The 21,147-nt window shown below is 44.0% G+C and overlaps 5 non-coding genes across 5 annotated transcripts; all 5 read left to right on the forward strand.

Moving 5' to 3' along the window:
• The first annotated feature begins 2,776 nt into the window (after positions 1 to 2,776).
• Positions 2,777 to 2,858, forward strand: trnal-aag (transfer RNA leucine (anticodon AAG)). The gene has a single exon. It is a non-coding gene; the product is annotated as a tRNA-Leu (tRNA).
• Positions 2,859 to 5,615: 2,757 nt separating this feature from the next.
• On the forward strand, positions 5,616 to 5,697 carry trnal-aag (transfer RNA leucine (anticodon AAG)). Its single transcript has one exon. It is a non-coding gene; the product is annotated as a tRNA-Leu (tRNA).
• A 6,389-nt stretch (positions 5,698 to 12,086) lies between these two features.
• Positions 12,087 to 12,158, forward strand: trnae-uuc (transfer RNA glutamic acid (anticodon UUC)). The gene has a single exon. It is a non-coding gene; the product is annotated as a tRNA-Glu (tRNA).
• Positions 12,159 to 12,603: 445 nt separating this feature from the next.
• trnav-cac (transfer RNA valine (anticodon CAC)) lies at positions 12,604 to 12,676 on the forward strand. Its single transcript has one exon. It is a non-coding gene; the product is annotated as a tRNA-Val (tRNA).
• A 1,707-nt stretch (positions 12,677 to 14,383) lies between these two features.
• trnaf-gaa (transfer RNA phenylalanine (anticodon GAA)) lies at positions 14,384 to 14,456 on the forward strand. The gene has a single exon. It is a non-coding gene; the product is annotated as a tRNA-Phe (tRNA).
• Positions 14,457 to 21,147: the final 6,691 nt, after the last annotated feature.

The following is a 21,147-nucleotide window of genomic DNA, read 5'->3' on the forward strand; positions in this document are numbered from 1 at the left end:
TTGTTCTGCGCTCCCCGTGCGGAATGCTCGTCTCCTCCCTCCAGACTCATCAAACCGCCTTCATACTCTACAGCGGGAAAAAAAAACTCCCTTTACTGTCTTCATACAGTACATCCCTCTTAAATCCCAGAAACACAGAAACTCCGGGGCGTTTCTGTGAGTCAGTACTAGGTTTCTCTGTTCGAGGTTACAAGCAGAAACAATAAAAGCGCTGAAAGCAGGAAGTTATTTCTGCTCGTAGGCATAAATGTGTAAAAATAAATTTTCTGATTCCTAAAACCTAATAAAATCCATGTAAGTCTCCTTTTCGTCCCCAATGCATATAACTGAATATAAACCAGTCAAGTTCAGCTACTTTTCTGATGTATATGAATACACTAGTTCTGGTGCAGCTCTTACAACAAAGATACTTAAGAACTTTTTTTTCATATGAGCTCTTGCCGTTTTTAAATTGAATTTTTTTTCATTTCAGTAAATCACACGAAACACCAGCAACACTCATTGTAAGCATCTGACCAATCACATTCCTGAATTTTAAACCCATTTAGTATTTATTTTTAACTTGTTTTATTTTTTTTTAATTTTAAAACCTGTTTTAAGTATTCTTGCCATTTTTAGCATATTGTAAGTGGATTTTTTCAAATATTTTATTTTTTAAATCATATCAACCCATTGTATGTTCCCATTGATAATTCCTGAGCTTTATAACTGTGTATTATTTCTTTTTACCTTGTTTTAATTTTTTTATTATTTTACAGAGCTTTTTAATATATTGTGAGCATTTTAGTGTCATTTTAAAATAGGACTATCAATGCTCCTGACTTTTAATCCTGTATTTATTCTGACATTATTCTCTCCACCTGCAGATGAGGGAGGTATTTGATTTTAAATTTGTTGATTTGGGGGGAAAATGTACATTCATTTCCTTGTATGTATCACCAGTGGGAAACTTTTTTTGGATGAATTGCATTTTTGGATGAATTGCAATCTTTACTTCAAGGCCTTCAGACTGATATAGAAATGACGGGAGATTTAAATGACACATTTGATAAATCAGACAGGAACAGCATAACATCTAAAATGGCAGAACCCTCTTAAGTACTGAAAAAGTTCTGGCATATTCATAATAAATAACATTTATTTAATTTGAAGCATAAAATTTGCTTTAAAAAGAAAACCACAATTTGTACGATATCATATTTCAATATCGACGTTCAGATGAAGGATTTGAAGAAGCAACAGCGATAGGAAAGTACATTGATTTTGGGACAATGTTTGCATCTGAATAATCCTTCGTCCTGGAAAGAAGGGAAAAAAATGTTTTGATTCTCAGTCTTCAGGATCCCCAAAAAAATGTGCAAATTTGTTTCCGATGTATTTTGGATAAAGATGTAACTCTCATAGAAGATACATTTTATCAGTTGAATGCAGTCGATACTTTCGACTTTTTATATGATGACAGGACCTACATTTAGGGCTCAGTACTGATAACACTGCTGCTATTGATGGAGTAAAAATAAGTGATGTACTGGCAGTTTTTTTTTCTGAGGCAAGAAGTCCTAGAACACCTCCTATAAAAATGTTAAGATTCAGAGCAAGAAATATTTTTCCACCTCACCTAATGCTATTGCATTAACGAGGCTGAAGTTGGCTTCTTATTCACCAGCTGCTGCTTCGCGTTTCTCTTTCCATTTTAAATGCTGCTGCTGTGATGTTATGTCATCTTTCGCCTGTAGATGGCTCTCTACAGTCATTTTTAAAAATACTTATCCAGATGTATTACTGTACATATCCTCAGTAAAATGGAATATGTAAGTAGAGACTGTCCAAATTGCATTTTTGTATGAAACACATTTCAGAAACACAACTCACAATAAAACAAACTGGCATGTTATACCACGAGTAAATAAGACAAAGGCAAAACGTAAATTCACTGGAACTTTCTGCATATTTTCCACGACCTTGCCTTCTGATCATAAAAAGTCTCAAACTCTTGCTTTTTGCAAGAAATTTTAATATAGCAGTTTTAAATGGGACATTTAGAACATGGTATATGAGAATATATGGTTAACTGAGGATGAGCAGGGCGTGATCGCACTTTCTGCTTATTGCTGTGAACCTACCTCCTAGTTATAAAAATGTCTAAAAATTCTGACACAGATGTGTGAGAGACAATGGAAAAGACTATCAAAATCCTGAACTTCAGGACATTTTACTGTACTGTTTTTTTAAATACGACCCTCTGAACATGGCATGAGAGAATACATTGGCAAATGGTAAATGCACTGTTTGCTATATTGCTAGGGCTCTCCCTCCTGATTTTAAAATCGTCTCATATTTCTGACATCAAGGTGTGAGACACAATATAACGGACTGTCAAAATCCTGAACTTCAGGACATTTTACGGTACCATTTTAAAAATATGACCCTCTGAACATGGCATGTGAGAAAATGCCATGTGAGAATGCATTGGGAAAAGATGAATGCAATTTCTGCTGAATTGCTATGGCCCTCCCTCCTGATTACAAACTCGTCTCACAATTCTGACACTGAGGTGTGAGACACAATGTAACAGACACTATTAAATTGTGAAGTACAAGAGATTATACTGTTACATTTTTTTTAATATTGACCCTCTGGCATGTGAGGACTAAAAATAGCACACATTCTGCCAATTTGCTTTGTCCCTCCTTCCTCGTTACCAAAACATCTTAGTATACCGACACTAAGGTAAATGTCTCTAAATCCAGAAGTTAAGTTGTCAAAGTACATCGGAGGTAGCGTGGCCGAGCGGTCTAAGGCGCTGGATTAAGGCTCCAGTCTCTTCAGGGGAGTGGGTTCAAATCCCACCGCTGCCAGGTGCTTCTGTCGAGACCCCCTTTCAGCTGGCTTCAGACGAAGGGAACTGCTTTTTGGCAGTCTCTCGAGAAACTAAGCAAAGTGTTTAAAGATACTTTCTCAGCTTGACATCAAGGCACAAAACAAAAACCTTCTTGCGTCCTCTCAACCCAAAAGCGCTTTGCCACTTTTTGCATTATGCAGGGAACGACGTCTGCCCAGATCACTTTTGTGTCAATGCAAATCGTAGTGTGCCCTCCGTTTTAATGTTGGCTGTGCTGGCGTGCTGCTTCTGTCTGTGAAACTTGAATGTTCTGCTTCTTCACACCAAATCATCGGCGGGGGTTGAGCTTGTTAAATCTTTGCGCATAGCGCTCCTTTGGAAGTACTTTGTCCACGTTCAAAAGCGATCGTGGGATTTACTTCATGCGTGCAAAAAGCATGCTTCGCACGACAGATTTAAATGGGGAATGGAGCCTGCTTCTTGCTGTTTTTCCTGTGGTTGCAGTTACAAAGTTGATCGTGCTTTCACATTCTGTTAACAGTATTCACTGGCTGAGCTTTATCAGTTGGTTCGTAAAGGAATCTCTGCTTCGGTTCCAGAAAAGTCATCTGTAGTGTGTTTTTTTCCGTGCCCATGGCAGTCTTTTAAAGCTGGTAGTAATGGCGGCGAAGTTAATTTTTTATCCTCTTTAAAAGAATAAGGACGGGCTGGGGCAAGCTCCATTTACCACTCTTTCAGCTAACCGCCGAACTCCCGAACTGATTACACTGCAGAGCCACAGGCGCCTCACTTTTCTCCATTCTCTGGGTCAGGGTGAAAAAAAACTTGCTGGTATTAGCTGGCCTGCTGGGAGCACCTCTTCTTCACTGATAAGCAAGATTTGTGTTTCATCTTTCTCAAGCTGTATAGATTTCTTTCAAAACAAGTTGTTCCAGAAAGGAAACGAACACTTGCATTCACCTGAATTAAAAGGTATGGGATTTGCCCATAAGGATAAATTCTGTACAGTAAGACAGGAAGAAAGGCACCGCTGGGATTCGGACCCAGGATCTCCTGTTTACTAGGCAGGCGCTTTAGCCAACTAAGCCACGGTGCCGGCAAAGTACTGTCCTTTGACAGCCACTTGGACACGTCTCAACTGCTCTGAGACATCTGCGTTCGGTGTGCACCGAGCCTGCTCGCCTTGCAAGTTGCCTCATTTACATGCGATAACTCCACCACTAAGAGAAAGGATGAGAAATGGCTTTTATCTGGCACTTTTCATGTCAGAGGATCTCAATCTGCTTTCCGTGTACAAGAGGATGTCCAACTCATGTAGCTAAAGACGTAGACGACAGTGCTCCACTGAAATCTTGATCTCACAACCCTCGGCATGACTCCGCTGTGTTCTGCTTTAGACAAAGGGGGGAAAAGACTTCTTTCATCACACGTTTTGCACTGTTTACGGTGTTTGCAGTGCTCTTTCTTAAATGAAAACCAGGAATCGGCACCATATGAGGTAAGACTAGATAATATTGGATCAAGAAGCCTCGCCATTCCATGCGTGACGTGAGCAAAGTGTAATTCCTGTCTTTATAGTGTGCTTGTTAGAGACTTAGCTGGCACCCAGAGCGCTTTAAATCTGGGAGTCAGCAGCCCAAGACAATAGAGCTTCCTTCGTCTATGTTTTTTGCGTGAAGGGGGAAACCATGCGTGTGCTGCAAACGATCTTAGTATCGAAGTACCGTCCTACATAACCGATCCGAACAATCTGCTTTACAGAGGAGCACTGCCGGAGCTTATCGTTGGCAAACTGAAGACCAGGCTGACCTCTTCTGTGACTCTTGAACACTGAGTCTCAAGGTTGTGAATTCAAGCTCCACACTGGCGGGAAATTCCATAGGTAAAATCACATTTTCTTGCATGCTAATCAAAAGAAATATTAAGAAACTTTTCCCAGTACCAGTTTTTTACAAAAGTAAAGGCACACGGCACATGTGTGCCACATCACGTCCGAGTTTAGTGACAACTACCTCAGAGATTGTAAGCTGGCTAGTTTCAGATCAGATCACTTTTTGTATCAAAGGTTCAAGCAAACCCGAATACTTTTGCAAGAGACATTTCAGAATCCCAGTCAAATCCAGTACGATTGCTGGATCCTTTGAATTCGACTGAACTATAGCACAGATCTGCAGTCCACCATTAGAATACTGTGGGTGTGCTGTATAAGCCATACCGCCCAAAATAGTTCTAAAACAGGAGAAGCATCCTCGTTTAGGAATGTGGTATAAAGTGAAATGGTCTGGGAAGAGTCCTACGTTTGAACAGTTCAAAATAGACGTAAAGGGGTATTTACGGACTCTTTCGAAATGTAAGAACAAGCTGTGCGGACCTTATCTTTATTTACCTTGTGTAATTGTTTTTCATAAAGTGTAATTGTATTATAGCATGTGCCCCTGACGATTTTCTTGATACGTTATATGTGCTCTTGTTTGTATTGTATGTAGTTTTGTTGTTCAAATAAAACGTAAAAGACACAACTTTCCGGATGCGGCTGCTGTAAAAATAAAATGACATCAAGGGTGCTGTACGCAGAGGTCTGAAACCTGCTCCACAGAAGATCTTTATCCAGAGGTGTTAAAGAAGTCGAGATCTCGCCATGAGAGGGGAAGCATCTCAGAAAAAGCAGGTGCAGTCGGTTCCACGGTCATAACGCCACTAAGTCGGGCGACAAGAGCAAAACCCACCCGGCTTCCTCCAGGCAAGTAATGAGACAAAGAGACAACACACAGCGGGTAGCGTGGCCGAGCGGTCTAAGGCGCTGGATTAAGGCTCCAGTCTCTTCGGGGGCGTGGGTTCGAATCCCACCGCTGCCAGGTGCTTCTGTCGAGACCCCCTTTCAGCTGGCTTCAGACGAAAGGGAGGGAACTGCTTTTTGGCAGTCTCCCGAGAAACTAAGCAAAGTGTTTAAAGATACTTTCTCAGCTTGACATCAAGGCACAAAACAAAAACCTTCTTGCGTCCTCTCAACCCAAAAGCGCCTTGCCACTTTTTGCGTTATGCAGGGAACGACGTCTGCCCAGATCACTTTTGTGTCAATGCAAATCGTAGTGTGCCCTCCGTTTTAATGTTGGCTGTGCTGGCGTGCTGCTTCTGTCTGTGAAACTTGAATGTTCTGCTTCTTCACACCAAATCGTCGGCGGGGGTTGAGCTTGTTAAATCTTTGCGCATAGCGCTCCTTTGGAAGGACTTTGTCCAAGTTCAAAAGCGATCGTGGGATTTACTTCATGCGTGCAAAAAGCATGCCTCGCTCGACACCTCTACATACCTGACCACCACTGCATCACACAGCTGCCAGCGCACCTCACCGTGCCAGGCCACCACTGCGTCATACAGCTGCCAGGGCACCTCACCGTGTCAGGCCACCACTGCATCATACAGCTGCCAGGGCACCTCACCGTGTCAGGCCACCACTGCGTCACACATATTTCAGCGCCATATATTTCATGGATATTATGGAATATAATGGATGGATATCTTAGTTATCTTTCTAGTTCACAGGTTTGCATGCATAATTTAATTTTGAAAGCCACTGAGACATCAGGTACTACTGTTGTATTTATGAAAAAGAAACAAAACAAAAAACATACTAACAACTGTGCCATCCTACTCCTTAGTTAATAAATTTTATTATTCATCAACAGTTAACATTGTTAGCAAAATATTTTGAATTATATTTAACCCTATTTTTTCTTTAGTTTTATATTTAACTTATTATATGATAGTCAGACTTAATGTATATTTGAACAATGAAAATATATTTTTACAAGATTTTACATTAAGCACTTAAAATTAATATGGTTAATAATAGTAAACTGTAACATGCTGTAACAAGATCGGTTAAACTGTGAAGAAAATGCTTTCAGAGAAAATGTTTCAGGTGTGAAGAACATAGATCTCCAATGCAATTTCAACCAAACCTGTTCCCACACACCCTGCCCCCACTACCATTAGAATATACACAAACATTTTAGCGTTTCATTCTGAGCAGAAGACCCTCACACCTGAAGAGTGCTGGCTGTGACGAATTAAACCGGTTTTACAGGTTTCAATCACAGACCATTTAACATGGGAGTCAGGAAACTAACACACAGCGCCACTGGATTTGATAACGCTATAAAAACGCTATAAAATAATGTGACTTTAACAGAACAAGTTTACAGCACAGTACATAAATAAATGCTGACCATGACTTTAGAAGCATAAATTGCCTTACACTCAATTTAAACACAAGCTGTCTTTAGCCCTCTAAGCTGGTTCATACAGAAATGTAGAGATCCAGGCTCAGAACACACAGCTTCATTAGCGAATACATATGCAGGACAACCAGAGAAGACGTTTTACAGAGGAAGGATTTTTAGAAACATCCCATCAGTGACATCACTGAAGTCAACTCCTAGGTACTGTAACTGTCGTGTGGATAGTTTCACAAGAATCAGACAAAGGTTTAAGCATCGCTTGTTCTAGATAAAACTGCAAAAAAAAAACAACAACCAATAATGTACTTCTTTGCGGCTCTGTTTGCCCAAATCATATATTCACAACGTGAAATCTAGAAAATAATATTACATAACCAAAATCCGCAATATGGAAACAGAACCTGTGTAATTGTTGATAGATGATGTACTCGTAACATTTTTTCAAGACGAACTACAACATTTAAAAAATGACTTGTATGTACTTGATATCTCTAATCAATCCACGGGTCCCAGCACAAAACGAAACTAAAACAGATACCGTTTCGCGCTTCTTATTAGTTGCTCAAAAAGTAATTTGACCATATGAAATGCATAATATAAACCTAGAAACATATACATGAGCAGTACTTAAGCACTGTAGTATCGGTGTTAAGACATACCTTTCAAATACTGTAAATCAAGTTAAAAATATCTCAAGACCGATTCTGGTCATAATGAAACCATGTTTCGTGTATGTTTTCTTTTTCATCTTGAAATAACTCATTTCTAAATACCTTTTTCACTGTTAACATCTTGTAGCAACTCTGCGACAAAATATACACTCTGACAGTTCATCCTGCTACCAACATTAAATAAAACAAATCTTAAGATTTCTATATTTATGTCTTTATTTAGTGGTTTCATTAGTGACAAAGGCTAAACTTTCTTGGAAAAATGTATTTTATGTGTTGCGGAAAAAACTGACTTGCTTTAACAAAATATGTTTACAAATCCTTTCACCTGGCATTTTCGTAGTTAGAAATTATGGAACGCTCTGTTAAAAGCAAGGGAGTTTTTATGTCCGTTGCAGTTCTTTTGCAACATGAATATAATTATATCGTTATTAATTTCTTGAGATACGCGATTCCATATTATATTCCCTTTTAATCAAATTCTAAAAGTATGCTTGTTGACTCCGGTATCGCGTTAGTTAAAGACTTCGAAGCTTACAATGTTTATGAAGAAATGAAATACTGGTGTGTATTTTTTTCTTTAAAGTACCGAGACCAGCCATATACTGTATGTTTATGTTCCAAAATTAATATCGTTTATGGCCTTCACACGCGTTACAGTATGCTCCTATTCTTTTTATGCTCAGAAGAGCCCACACACTCAGCTCTTAACCCCAGTGTGCAGAAAGGGTCAAAACGTGTTTCTCAGCAGAAATAAACATGTTTCTGCAAGTTTGGTCAACCCCATGTAAGTTATGGGGCAGTAACAGCACACTTTTCAAAACGTGTTTTTCAGCCCGAAATAAACGCGTTTTTTCAGACAACTGAATCCCCATGTAATAATATTTCCCTTCAGTGGTAAAATTAGATATGAATATTCAATACTTAAATGGGCACAGTTAAGACATTAAATATACATATTCATACTGTATACAGTTTGCATATGGTAATATGTTTATGTTACGTGATTAAAAAATAAATAAATAAAAATGAAAAGTCCAGCACCAGCTGGATTCGAACACACAACCTGCCAGTTGGTAGTCACGCACCTAGACCAGTGGGCTAAAAGAGAGCTCACATGAATACATAGGCAAAACAGCCCTACAGAGCCCTGTCGCAGTACATGGATATAATCATACCGTTATTAAATTCTTGAGATACGCGATTCCATATTATATTCCCTTTTAATCAAATTCTAAAAGTATGCTTGTTGACTCCGGTATCACGTTAGTTAAAGACTTCGAAGTTTACAATGTTTAGGGAGAAATGGAATACTGGTGTGTATTTTTTTCTTTAAAGTACCAAGACCAGCTATATACTGTATGTTTATGTTCCAAAATTAATATCGTTTATGGCCTTCACACGCATTACAGTATGCTCCTATTCTTTTTATGCTCAGCTACTCAGATTTCCCTTCAGTGGTAAAATTCAATATCTACAACGGGCACAGTAAAGACGTTTACAGTAAGTCTTTCTATGACAGACCAACGGACCACGAGTGCCCCTGTCGGTCAACCAATCACATACCGCGGTATTTTGCGTCATCGCGCGTCACGATGCACGACGCCGTAGCCAATTACCTCCGGTACGTGTCTGTACCGCGCACTTTGAATGGCTGCATCTGTAATGAGATTGGAAAATATAAGAGCGTCTGAAACGTATAAGTACAGTACAGGTGGACGTAAAAGTAGTTAGATAAACAGTGTTTGTATTTTTATACAATTAGTTGCAATAGTGGAAACAATTTGGATTTTTTCGAATGTCTCGAAACCAGACATGCTGAAACGCTGTAGGTTTAGAATCAAGACTGGAGAGAATAACGTCTTGTGAGAAGATCTGTTTACTTATTCTGAGTTCTTCCCCTGACGAAGAAACCCACAAGTCTGAGTTGCTTCAGCTTTAGAGTGTCTAATATTAAGCAGTTATAATAAGGCCCTTTTGTGTCGAGCATTGTGGAATTTTAACAGGGCCAGGGTGCAATGTTTTTACGGGGTGAGCACAACTTTTAACAGATCTGCTTAAGGGGGGAGTGCAGTACAAGGACAAGATTGCCTTGGTTCCAGCAGCAAAAGCCGCCTGTAATAATTTGAAACAAGCTCTCTTACAGGTGCTGAGACTGGGGTTTCCTCAGATGGATCAACCATTCCTTTATATGTAAGTGTGGACAACGGGTTACTGTATATGTATATAATGTATGTATTTGTTGCATGTAGGCCACAATTCTGGATGGCTATGGAGAAATAGGATTCTCTCACAACTGCAGGGACTCCAGTTAAGAATACTGGGCTTGTCTCTGAACTGATTTGTAGTTTTACAGCTGCCGACAGAAGCAGCTTGAGTAAGGTGTAAATAACACAATAAATAAAGAATTCCAGTAACTCAAGGTAACAACCATGCAGATGCAGATGCCAGACGAGCGGCACTGGGAGAGCGGGAGTCTGAGACCCCTGTGAAACCTCTATTGGGGAAAGGGGAGAATTCAGGTTGAGGGCTTTAATAGATGTTTAATAGTGGTTAGAACAAATGTGTAAAAATGTGGGGTTGTATAATGATGGGATGTGGGCTGGCACATACCCAAGTGTATGACAAAGATGATCCCGTGGTACGGACTGCCCTTCCCCTTGGATACTGATCTAGGGGCATACTACACTGGGAAGGTGTGCCAGGCTGTAATTGCCTCACTAGGGGTAAGTTAGAAGTCACATTGCCCCCATCACCCACAGTCTGAAAGACCAACTAAGGAAATATCAACTGAAGGAACACCGTGGGTAGATGCTCTACCTGCAGTCCTGTGCGGTTTGCGGGCTGGAGCAAACAGAACTGTGAGACTGAGCCCATTTGAGATCATCACGGGCAGCCAAAGAAACTCCCTGGAGGCCAAGTTTGGCTAACGCACTGATGAATTAACTAACTCTCTATTAAAGTATTTTAGGTTTGTTAACTGAAGCAGTGCACAGGGCTCGTGAACAGGTGCCGGACGCTTGGGGACCTCCAGTAGAGGGGAGACACGACCGGATACCTGGCGAGTGGGTGTAGGTGAAGAAGAGATACCCTGCCAGACGTTGCAATCCTGCTGGGAGGGACCATATCAAGTGCCACCAACTACTGACTGTGCCATCTGAGTGACAGGATGAGATCGCTGGATCCGCGTATCGCACTTTCACCGACCCACGGCACCAGAGACTGAGTGAACAGAAAGAAGGATGTTGTTACCGTTTCTGTGTCTGATGTTTCCTAAGACCAACAGTGTGCTTGTTAGGCCTGAGGAGCATTTCTGGGGATATGGTATCAATACATTCCGGGTGTTGGCATATCTATAAGCCAAAAAATTATAATCGGAGTTGGGTCAGTATTGCTGTTCCAAGATCCTGACGATAGATCTCCACATGGCTGAGGTCTGCGTTTGGGTCCTGGAGTAGGACTTTATGTATTTGTAGGATTAGGGTTGTTTTATATGTATAATTGTAACTATCACTTGTACAAAAACATCAATAACATCTTGTTGTAACTGTGGAACACACAATGTCATGGTAATGCATGCCTGTACATTTTAAAAAGGAAAGATCTGCCCTGACATTGTATGTGTAAAAATAGGCAGTCCTGACGTATGCCATATTTTATAAGGGGGGAATGAAGTAAGAGATAAGATGTAAAAAGGGTTAACTTAAGTCAGTTCTGCCTGAAAATTAGACTTCTAAGCAACAGGGGTTTATGGCACAAAAGGGGGTTAACTGATAAGGATTCCAGATGCGAACAAGGAACCCCCTGGGGGCATAATCTTAAACTGACCATTTGGGCCTCTTAACTGGCCAAATACCATGACCCCCCCCCCTTACCATAACATTGAATGACGTCTGAAGCAGCAAGCAAGGACTATATAACCTAAAAGTTTGTACCGGCACATCGAACAATACTTCGGTTTTGTTGTTTCTTGCGGGAAACAAGACTTCGGCTTTATTGTTCCTTGCATGCAATAAACTCATCTGTTTTACTTCATCTTGGGATCAAGAACCTTATTCCTTCTGTTACAACAGTACCAAATGCACGTTTCTTCTGTAACCGGAGCCGATCATTTGCAATTGGGCTGTGCCGACAGACCAGGACGAGCTCTGTCGGCTCAAAAGCAGCGCAGGACCTGCAAGTAAAACAGACATAATTCGGAAAAGTCCTGACGTTGCATTTCAACTGAGCCCCAGTATACATCGACCCTTCGACACTCTGAGTGACAACTCTCTTGCGTGTTCTCATATTTATGTAGTTTGCTTGCATGATGCCCGGAAAAGCAGGGTTGTGTGCTCCCATATGGTTTAGTGGTTAGGATTCCTGGTTTTCACCCAGGCAGCCCGGGTTCGACTCCCGGTATGGGAACGTGTCAGTTTTGCCACCTGCTTTCCAAAAGATCAGCACCTTGTACGAAGGAGCCGCATTAAAACTACTCGAACGTGCAAAACGTGCGAGAAGAGGGGGAGCTTGTTTACAGCCGAAACTTCTCGCGTGTGAGACGAGCTGATCATCGCTGTGGGAGGGTTACTCTGGTAGACAGGGCTGAACTTCGGCAATAGGATTTATAGTCTCCAAGATGATATTTGCACTTTCTGGAGAGGCGATTTTCTCCACTTCAGTAGCCCGATTTCGTCGATTGCGTGGAGAGGGCTGTAGAATGTGGCGCCGCCTTTCCTGCTCCGTCCATGACAGGCGTGCTGGTCTCTGGAGAGAGAGCACGGTCCATCAGCGCACTCCAATAAAGGCACTGGAAGCAGCTGAATCGCATTGGCGAAGCTCAGCGCTGGGCCGCTGGGCATGTCTTACCACTGTTTCCGTAGTGTAGTGGTTATCACGTTTGCCTCACACGCGAAAGGTCCCCGGTTCGAAACCGGGCGGAAACAGACATCTTTTGTCGCCAGGCACAAAAGGGGATTGGGGATTCGTCTAGCGCTGTGATCGAACAGACCCACTCACCTCTTAGTGTGGCGAGATCTGCACAGTGCATGTCACAGCGCATCCTGCTTTCACTTCAATGCGCGTCCTGATGTACCCCAGTCTCCCGCGTGACAGGTGGGGACAGGTGACAGGTCCTAACGAGGAAGACATCGCTCTCTCCGACCCCCAGCATCGTGTCCCGACCCACTGTGCTGGAAGCCGACGCGTGCTGTGATTCCTTTACGGAGCAGAAATGACAACCGAGGAGCCGAGAGATCATTTCAGCATTTCGCGTCTGAACGGAAAACACAAACGACCAACTCGGAATGACTTGCCTTTGACGCTTCTCAAAGCGTTCTTTGTGCATCGAACAGACCCACTCACCTCTTAGTGTGGCGGGATCTGCACAGTGCATGTCGCAGCGCTTCCTGCTTTCACTTCAATGTGCTTCCTGATGTCGAGTCGTGTGCCGTGTGGAGGCTCTGAAAGCGAGAGCAATGAAAAGGTGCACGACGCTGTGAAAGAAAACAGAGAAGTGAAAGGCAGTCATTTCTCTAAGAAGGTAAAAGAAATGCTACTCCCCGTCGGGGAATCAAACCCCGGTCTCCCACGTGACAGGCAGGGATACTTGCCACTATACTAACGAGGAAGACATCGCTCTCTCCAACCCCCGGCATCGTGTCCCGACCCAGCATGCTGGAAGCCGACGCGTGCTGTGATCCCTTTACGGAGCAGAAATGACAACCGAGGAGCCGAGAGATCATTTCAGCATTTCGCGTCTGAACGGAAAACACAAACGACCAACTCGGAATGACTTGCCTTTGACGCTTTTCAAAGCGTTCTTTGTGCACGACGACTGCGCCGCCTAGCAGATACAAATGGGTTGTACAACTTTGAACTAGCAAATGGAAGAGGTCTAAGCCCCCTCTCTTTTAGCCCAGGTTCGATCTGTCTCCCAGAATCACCAGGGCGCACACACACACACACCCGTGCCGTTGAAGTGCTCTGCTTCATTTCTAAGGGCAACTCAACATTCACTCCTACCCCGAGTGCAGAAAAGACAGCATCCACAGCAACAACAGCTCAGGTCTCTGCACAGGAGCTAAGCTGCCCTCATCTCCTCTGCTCTGCGGCTCCTGCGGAGTGGAGTCCTGCCTGGAGCCGTGTTTGCAGGCGGCGGCTCCCCGCGCCCTGTCTGTGCGTCGTGTCCAAGAGCTCCTGGGAGGAAGAGAGAGCCCTCCCACTTGGGGGCTTTTCCACGGTCTGTGTGAGGAGGGGCGGGTGTGTCCAGTAGCTTATCGAGCGGAAGCCTGGGGCGGCGGAGAGCTGTGATCGTGCAGACCTTGAGGTGTCACCTCTTTGTCTGCTTTCCCGCCCCCCCTCCGCCCAAGCTCTGCTCCAAAGTAGCCCGGCAACCCCTCACACCTGCACGTGTCACAACCTAAGGTGCGGTCATGAGACACCCATGGGGTGTCGTTCTGTTCTTGCTAATTGTTTCCTGCCTGTCGCAGGCAGGAGTCCATGCGAGGAAGATGCGCTGGACAGAGCTCAGAGGGCGCAGCTGGGTGGCTTTCCTTCTGAGTGACATTCCTGCAACACTCTCCCGCTACTCTTGGTGCGCTCATGCCACAACACAGGAAGGCTGGAGCAGGTGGCTGTGGGCTTTGTGCACAGCCGAAATAGCTCAGTTGGGAGAGCGTTAGACTGAAGATCTAAAGGTCCCTGGTTCGATCCCGGGTTTCGGCATTTTGTTTCATCGCGCCCTTTGTTCCTCTCTCCAGCGCCCCCTGCCTAAAGTGACGCGTCCCTTTCTCAGCCCGAAACGCAAGCGAGACACCAGCAGCGGCCCCTGCAGGTTTCCGTAGTGTAGCGGCTGTCACGTTCGCCTAACACGCGAAAGGTCCCCGGTTCGAGACCGGGCGGAAACAGCCTCGTTTTGCACGCTCCTGTACTTCACAGAGGTCTTGAGCGACCGGTCATTTGTTCCCAATGTATTTCCGGTGCCTTCGTGCACTCTTGTACCAAACGCACGTTCCTTCTGTACGCGGGGCCGATCATTTGCAATTGGGCTGTGCCGACAGACCAGGCCGAGCTCTGTCGGCTCAAAAGCAGCGCAGGACCTGCAAGAACTCGGAATGACTTGCCTTTGACGCTTCTCAAAGCGTTCTTTGTGCATCGAACAGACCCACTCACCTCTTAGTGTGGCGGGATCTGCACAGTGCATGTCGCAGCGCTTCCTGCTTTCACTTCAATGTGCTTCCTGATGTCGAGTCGTGTGCCGTGCGGAGGCTCTGAAAGCGAGAGCAATGAAAAGGTGCACGACGCTGTGAAAGAAAACAGAGAAGTGAAAGGCAGTCATTTCTCTAAGGAGGTGAAAGAAAAGCTACTCCCCGTCAGGGAATCGAACCCCGGTCTCCCACGTGACAGGCGGGGATACTTGCCACTATACTAACGAGGAAAACAACGCTCTCTCCAACCCCCGGCATCGTGTTCCGACCCAGCATGCTGGAAGCCGACGCGTGCTGTGATCCCTTTACGGGGCAGAAATGACAACCGAGGAGCCGAGAGATCATTTCAGCATTTCGCGTCTGAACGGAAAACACAAACGACCAACTCGGAATGACTTGCCTTTGACGCTTTTCAAAGCGTTCTTTGTGCACGACGACTGCGCCGCCTAGCAGATACAAATGGGTTGTACAACTTTGAACTAGCAAATGGAAGAGGGCTAAGCCCCCTCTCTTTTAGCCCAGGTTCGATCTGTCTCCCAGAATCACCAGGGCGCACACACACACACACCCGTGCCGTTGAAGTGCTCTGCTTCATTTCTAAGGGCAACTCAACATTCACTCCTACCCCGAGTGCAGAAAAGACAGCATCCACAGCAACAACAGCTCAGGTCTCTGCACAGGAGCTAAGCTGCCCTCATCTCCTCTGCTCTGCGGCTCCTGCGGAGTGGAGTCCTGCCTGGAGCCGTGTTTGCAGGCGGCGGCTCCCCGCGCCCTGTCTGTGCGTCGTGTCCAAGAGCTCCTGGGAGGAAGAGAGAGCCCTCCCACTCGGGGGCTTTTCCACGGTCTGTGTGAGGAGGGGCGGGTGTGTCCAGTAGCTTATCGAGCGGAAGCCTGGGGCGGCGGAGAGCTGTGATCGTGCAGACCTTGAGGTGTCACCTCTTTGTCTGCTTTCCCGCCCCCCCTCCGCCCAAGCTCTGCTCCAAAGTAGCCCGGCAACCCCTCACACCTGCACGTGTCACAACCTAAGGTGCGGTCATGAGACACCCATGGGGTGTCGTTCTGTTCTTGCTAATTGTTTCCTGCCCGTCGCAGGCAGGAGTCCATGCGAGGAAGATGCGCTGGACAGAGCTCAGAGGGCGCAGCTGGGTGGCTTTCTTTCTGAGTGACGTTCCTGCAACACTCTCCCGCTACTCTTGGTGCGCTCATGCCACAACACAGGAAGGCTGGAGCAGGTGGCTGTGGGCTTTGCGCACCGCCGAAATAGCTCAGTTGGGAGAGCGTTTAAACTGAAGATCTAAAGGTCCCTGGTTCGATCCCGGGTTTTGGCATTTTGTTTCATTGTGCCCTTTGTTCCTCTCTCCAGTGCCCCCTGCCTAAAGTGACGCGTCCCTTTCTCAGCCCGAAACGCAAGCGAGACACCAGCAGCAGCCCCTGCAGGTTTCCGTAGTGTAGCGGCTATCACGTTTGCCTAACACGCGAAAGGTCCCCGGTTCGAGACCGGGTGGAAACAGGTTAGTTTAGAAGACAATGTACCAAAACAATATATGCTGTCTGGGTCATTAGAATTAGCTGAAAGTAACTGATAAGCTTTGAATAACAAATCTAGTTTTTCTTCTCTCGCTCTATGATGTAATCTGTTTTCTCTTAGAGAAAGGGGAAGTTTTAGAAGGGACCAAGTGCTGAACTTTTTTACAGCGCAACGTCTTATAAAAACCCTGTACTGCTTGTAACAAATTGAGTCTCTGATGCACTTGGCGAAGTGGCAGCAGGGCTCCCAATATTGCAATATTGAAATAAAGACCTTACTCAGGTGAGAACTCTCTCTTGTGGCTTCCTTGACAGTTATATTTCCATGACAGTTTGGGGGCTCGTCCGGGATCACAAACCTGAACGCGAACGGCTGCTGAAACTCCATCCGGACCCGGACAATTTTAGCAAATTGGACGAACCTCGGAGGATAAACTGTTTATCCTTCCAGAGACGCGTCTGGAGAATTGGCAGCTGTCTGACGTCAGTAAGTGATCCTTTAAAATTAATAGTTTGAGAAGCGAGCCACAGGGGTGTTCTCACGCGGGTTTGATGAGTCTGGGACTCATATAAAGAACTTATCTTAACACAGACGTGTGGTTTTTGCTCTGCGGAGTAGTTAATGTGATAAGGTTCTAAGTAAGGCACCGATCGGTAAAAATGGGAAATTAAAATTCAAAGACGAAAATGGGACCGAGCAGTCCAGCAAAAGTATTGTACGACAAATTCGGAGAAACAATTATAGCCTGGGTTAGGGAAAAAAATTATGTTTATGAACTGTAAAGCTAGGGTAATAGGTGTAAGGGAACTTGCACATAATTTATATATGATAATTAGGGGCCCATAACTATGAAGGATCTTTGTAAGTGAATCAGAATGGACAGAGGAAAGTTGAATTAGGAAAAAGAAGTTTCCTGAAGAAGGGGAAACTTAGAAGAGAAGGAGAAGAAATGAAAGAAAATGAATTGGAAAACTTATTTAATGGAAAGAGGAATCACAGAAATAATGGGAAGCTTAAAAAAAAAGACTAGTCTTGAAACTAAAGAACAGCAAGCTGCAGCTAAAGTCATGGCCATGCGTACTAAAAAGAAAAAGTCTCCACCGAAATTAGAAAGCGGTACGGAGCCACTTGTTTGTGAAATACCAATGTGCATTTTTCCAGGTCCAGAAGGAACTCCAGCATATGTACAGTACATTGACATTGGTCTCCTAGTGAATTATTTGCATTAGTTAAGTCTTTTCCTTAATTGCCTGATGATCGTAAAGAATTTAGAAGAAAGGCAAGCGCCTTGTTCTTGATTGTCTTAAGCCTAACTACAGTGACATAACCTTGTTGCTAGATCATATTGTTCCTAAAGGCTTACAGCGTCCTCTAAAAAGGAGGAGGCAGATTGGCGGATACGTGACCCAAATGATGAAGAAGTATCCATCTAAATTAAACCACACGGACATGGAGAGGAAAAGTTAGGCGGCCGCTTCTAAAAAGAGGTAAGGACTCCTCTTTTCTAAAAAGTCCCTTGTCCTCTCCATGTTGCTGTGGTGGGTTCAGGGTTTTCCTGAAGCTGAAGCGAGTACAACAGAAAAATGAGTTAATGGTGTATGTGTCTTAGATGCCTGTTTTGTGAAGGTGGGGTAGAAAAGGAGGGATTGCTGAAGGAATAGCATCTCGCCCTGCCCGTGCGAAAAAATCCAGGTGTTGCATCCTGGTACACGACTGCAGTACGGCTGAAGGTAGTAACTAGAACTGTACTTGCAGAAGAGCCGAAAATGGTAACTCGATTCAACTGTGTGTTTAAAGCCAGGATTTGGAACCTGGTCCGTGTTCCCGTATTGTGATAGTTTGTCAGTTTGTCTTGACTGGGGGATTCCGCGGGGCGCGTGGGAGACGTGAAAATGGTTAGGTGTGAAGGGAAAAAAAAAGTTTGATTAATCCAAAGTGAAATTTAAAAGAAATATTGACTGTCAGACGGAATTTAGGCTGAACAGGAATGTAGAAAAGTGTATGAACCTTTGGATAAAAATATTTAGAGGAATATTTGAGAATTCAACAGAATATCATAGATGAGACGGAAAAATCCCTGATGGAAAAGCTAAAAGCAATGGCTGAACGAAACGAAGTTATATATGCAGAAAAAGAAAAAGCAAAAGAAGAAATAGAACGCCTTGAGAGAGAATCTGGGAGAAGGGTGGGAATTAGTGTGGAGATTTTTGAAAGAGCATTACCCACCGAAAACTGATTAGAGAAAAGTAACAGCATGTCAGCAGAAGGAAGTGAGGATGTTTTCAGATTTTACAGAAAGGTTTTTAGCTTTATGGATAGTATACTCGGGGTTAGCCGTTGAAAAGGAAGTGAATGAAGATACTTCCACAGTAATAAAACAAATTTACTTGAGTGGGTTAAAACCTGATGTTGCCAAGAATGTACAACTATGCTTTCCTGATATTACGGACAGCGGAGACAGATTTGATTTAATAACTCGCGAAGCATGCATGCAGAAGTGCGAGCGCTGCAAATGGGAGGTAAAAAGACACCCAAGGAGGAGAAAAGGGAGCCGCCAGTTTTTAGAAATTATTGTGTGACTTTAATGTTATACCGAGATATAAAACCTCAAAGACAAAACTACTAATAAGCTGGTGTCCAGTTACTAAAAAAAAATGTGTTTTTTGGAGAAATTGGAAGAAAGAGGCTTGATTTCACAATTAAAGACCATGTCAGAAGCTGAAACGAGAGCCGTGTGTGAACTAACAGTTTTAATCTAGTAAACACCTCTGTAGCCTTCCTAAATTTATCTCAGGATTGAAATAATCTTACAGTGTGCAGTAACTGGGGGACACAGGAGCACAGCTGTCCTGTTTTTAGACTAAAACAGCATAAAGATGTGATATAAAGTTTTCTAACGGGTAACAGGAGGCTACAGGAGAAGGGGTGCAAGGGTTGTGTTTAAAGCAAATATAAGCTGTCACAGTCTGCTTGGGAAAATATGTACAGTTTCAACTACTGATGTGGGTGGGGGACACCCCAGACCTATTTTAGGCCCAGACTGCAGCATTTTATAAGGAATTACTGCATGAAATAGCATTTATGTAAACTAACTCAATAGAGTTATGTGATATTGTGATTGTTTTACCTAATGAGGGAATCCATAAGGCCGGGCTACTCCAAGTATTGGATCTTGAGAGGAAGAAAAAGGAGTATAAAACCAACTACATGATAAAGCCAGGGTGAATGCCTTCTCAGAACGAGCTTGTCTAGTGACGTATTGGTTTAAGGGGGGTAGTGCAGTCTAAAGACAAAATTGCCTTGACCCCTGCAGCAGAAACCGTTTTTGATGTTTTGAAACAAGCTTTCTTGCAGGCACTGGCCCTGGACTGGATTCCCTCAGACTGATCATCTGTATGTAATCTGTATGTAAGTGAAAGAAATGGGTTGTGAGCCGTTGTGCTGGTGCAGGAGCATGGAGATAGGCATCGTCTAGTGGGTTATTATTATTCAGGACCCCTTGATGCGGTGGCCAAGGGGCCGTGTTTATGTGTTGTGCAGGCTACCTGCCTGGCTGTATAAACTGTGAATAATCTGGTGTAGAACTAGCAGACCGAATGAAAAGATTTAATTGAAACTTGTAAATATGCTAAATGGAAAACTGTAGCAATTTATATAGACTGTATATATACATTTGGTGTATGCCACAATTTTGGATGGCAGTGAAGGAATAGGGATTTCCCCAACATGGCAGGGACTCCAGTTAAGAATGCTGGGTTTGTCTCTGAACTGTTAGAAGCTTTGCAGCTGCTGACTGAAGTAGCTGTGGTAAAGTGTAAATCACATAATAAAGAAATGTTTCCAGTAACTCGAGGGAACAACTTTGCAGATGTAGCTGTCAGGTGCGCAGTCCTGGTAGAACAGGAGTCTGAGACCCCTGTGAGACCTCTTTTGGTGAAAAGGGGACAGCTACAGGATATTCAGGCTGAGGCCTCTAAAGCAGAGAAAAGGACATGGTTAGAAAAGTGTGTGGTGCTGCCAGCACACTGGACGCCCTGCATGCCCTCACAGCCTAATGCCCTTTGTAGCTCGACAAATGCACTCAGTTGGACACCTGGGTGCGAGTCAAATGGTGTGCTGGTTACCCAAACCTGGGTGGGGACCGTGTTTGAAGCAGTAGCCACTTATGTGGTATCTCAATGTGATGCTTATCAAAGGAACTTAACTACAGTTCAGGTGCAGGTGCTACAGCTCAAACGGCCTGCTCCTGAGAAACCTTTCATGCAGTAGCAAATGTTTACAATTTACATTTGTAAAGGGAAACCTTGGCTCTTATAATCTGTTTTCCCAGTGGGTTGCTGTCACTGCCTCTGTGTCTACCAAACACTTGATGATGGAGATAAGCCCTCGGTGGGCACTGACCTACCGCTTGTATTATGATCAAGGGACAGGCTGTGGCTGGATTATTCGGGGTGAGATGGACTGAGATCACCCTCAGTCTGCTGGAACAGTGGAATGAAGGAACAGAACTCTAAAAGATCGACGAGACATCAGACTGAAGGAGCGCCATGGGATGCGGGCTGGATCAAACAGAACTGTGTAATAGAGCCTGTTTGATATCATCACAGGCCAATCAACGAAACTTCCTGGAGGGATGAATTTGGCTAATGGATTGTTGAATTTGCTAATTCTCTATTGTAGT

The sequence above is a fragment of the Lepisosteus platostomus genome, chromosome 5, assembly GCF_059453375.1.
Source record: "Lepisosteus platostomus isolate fLepPlt1 chromosome 5, fLepPlt1.hap1, whole genome shotgun sequence".
Lineage (NCBI taxonomy): Eukaryota > Metazoa > Chordata > Actinopteri > Semionotiformes > Lepisosteidae > Lepisosteus > Lepisosteus platostomus.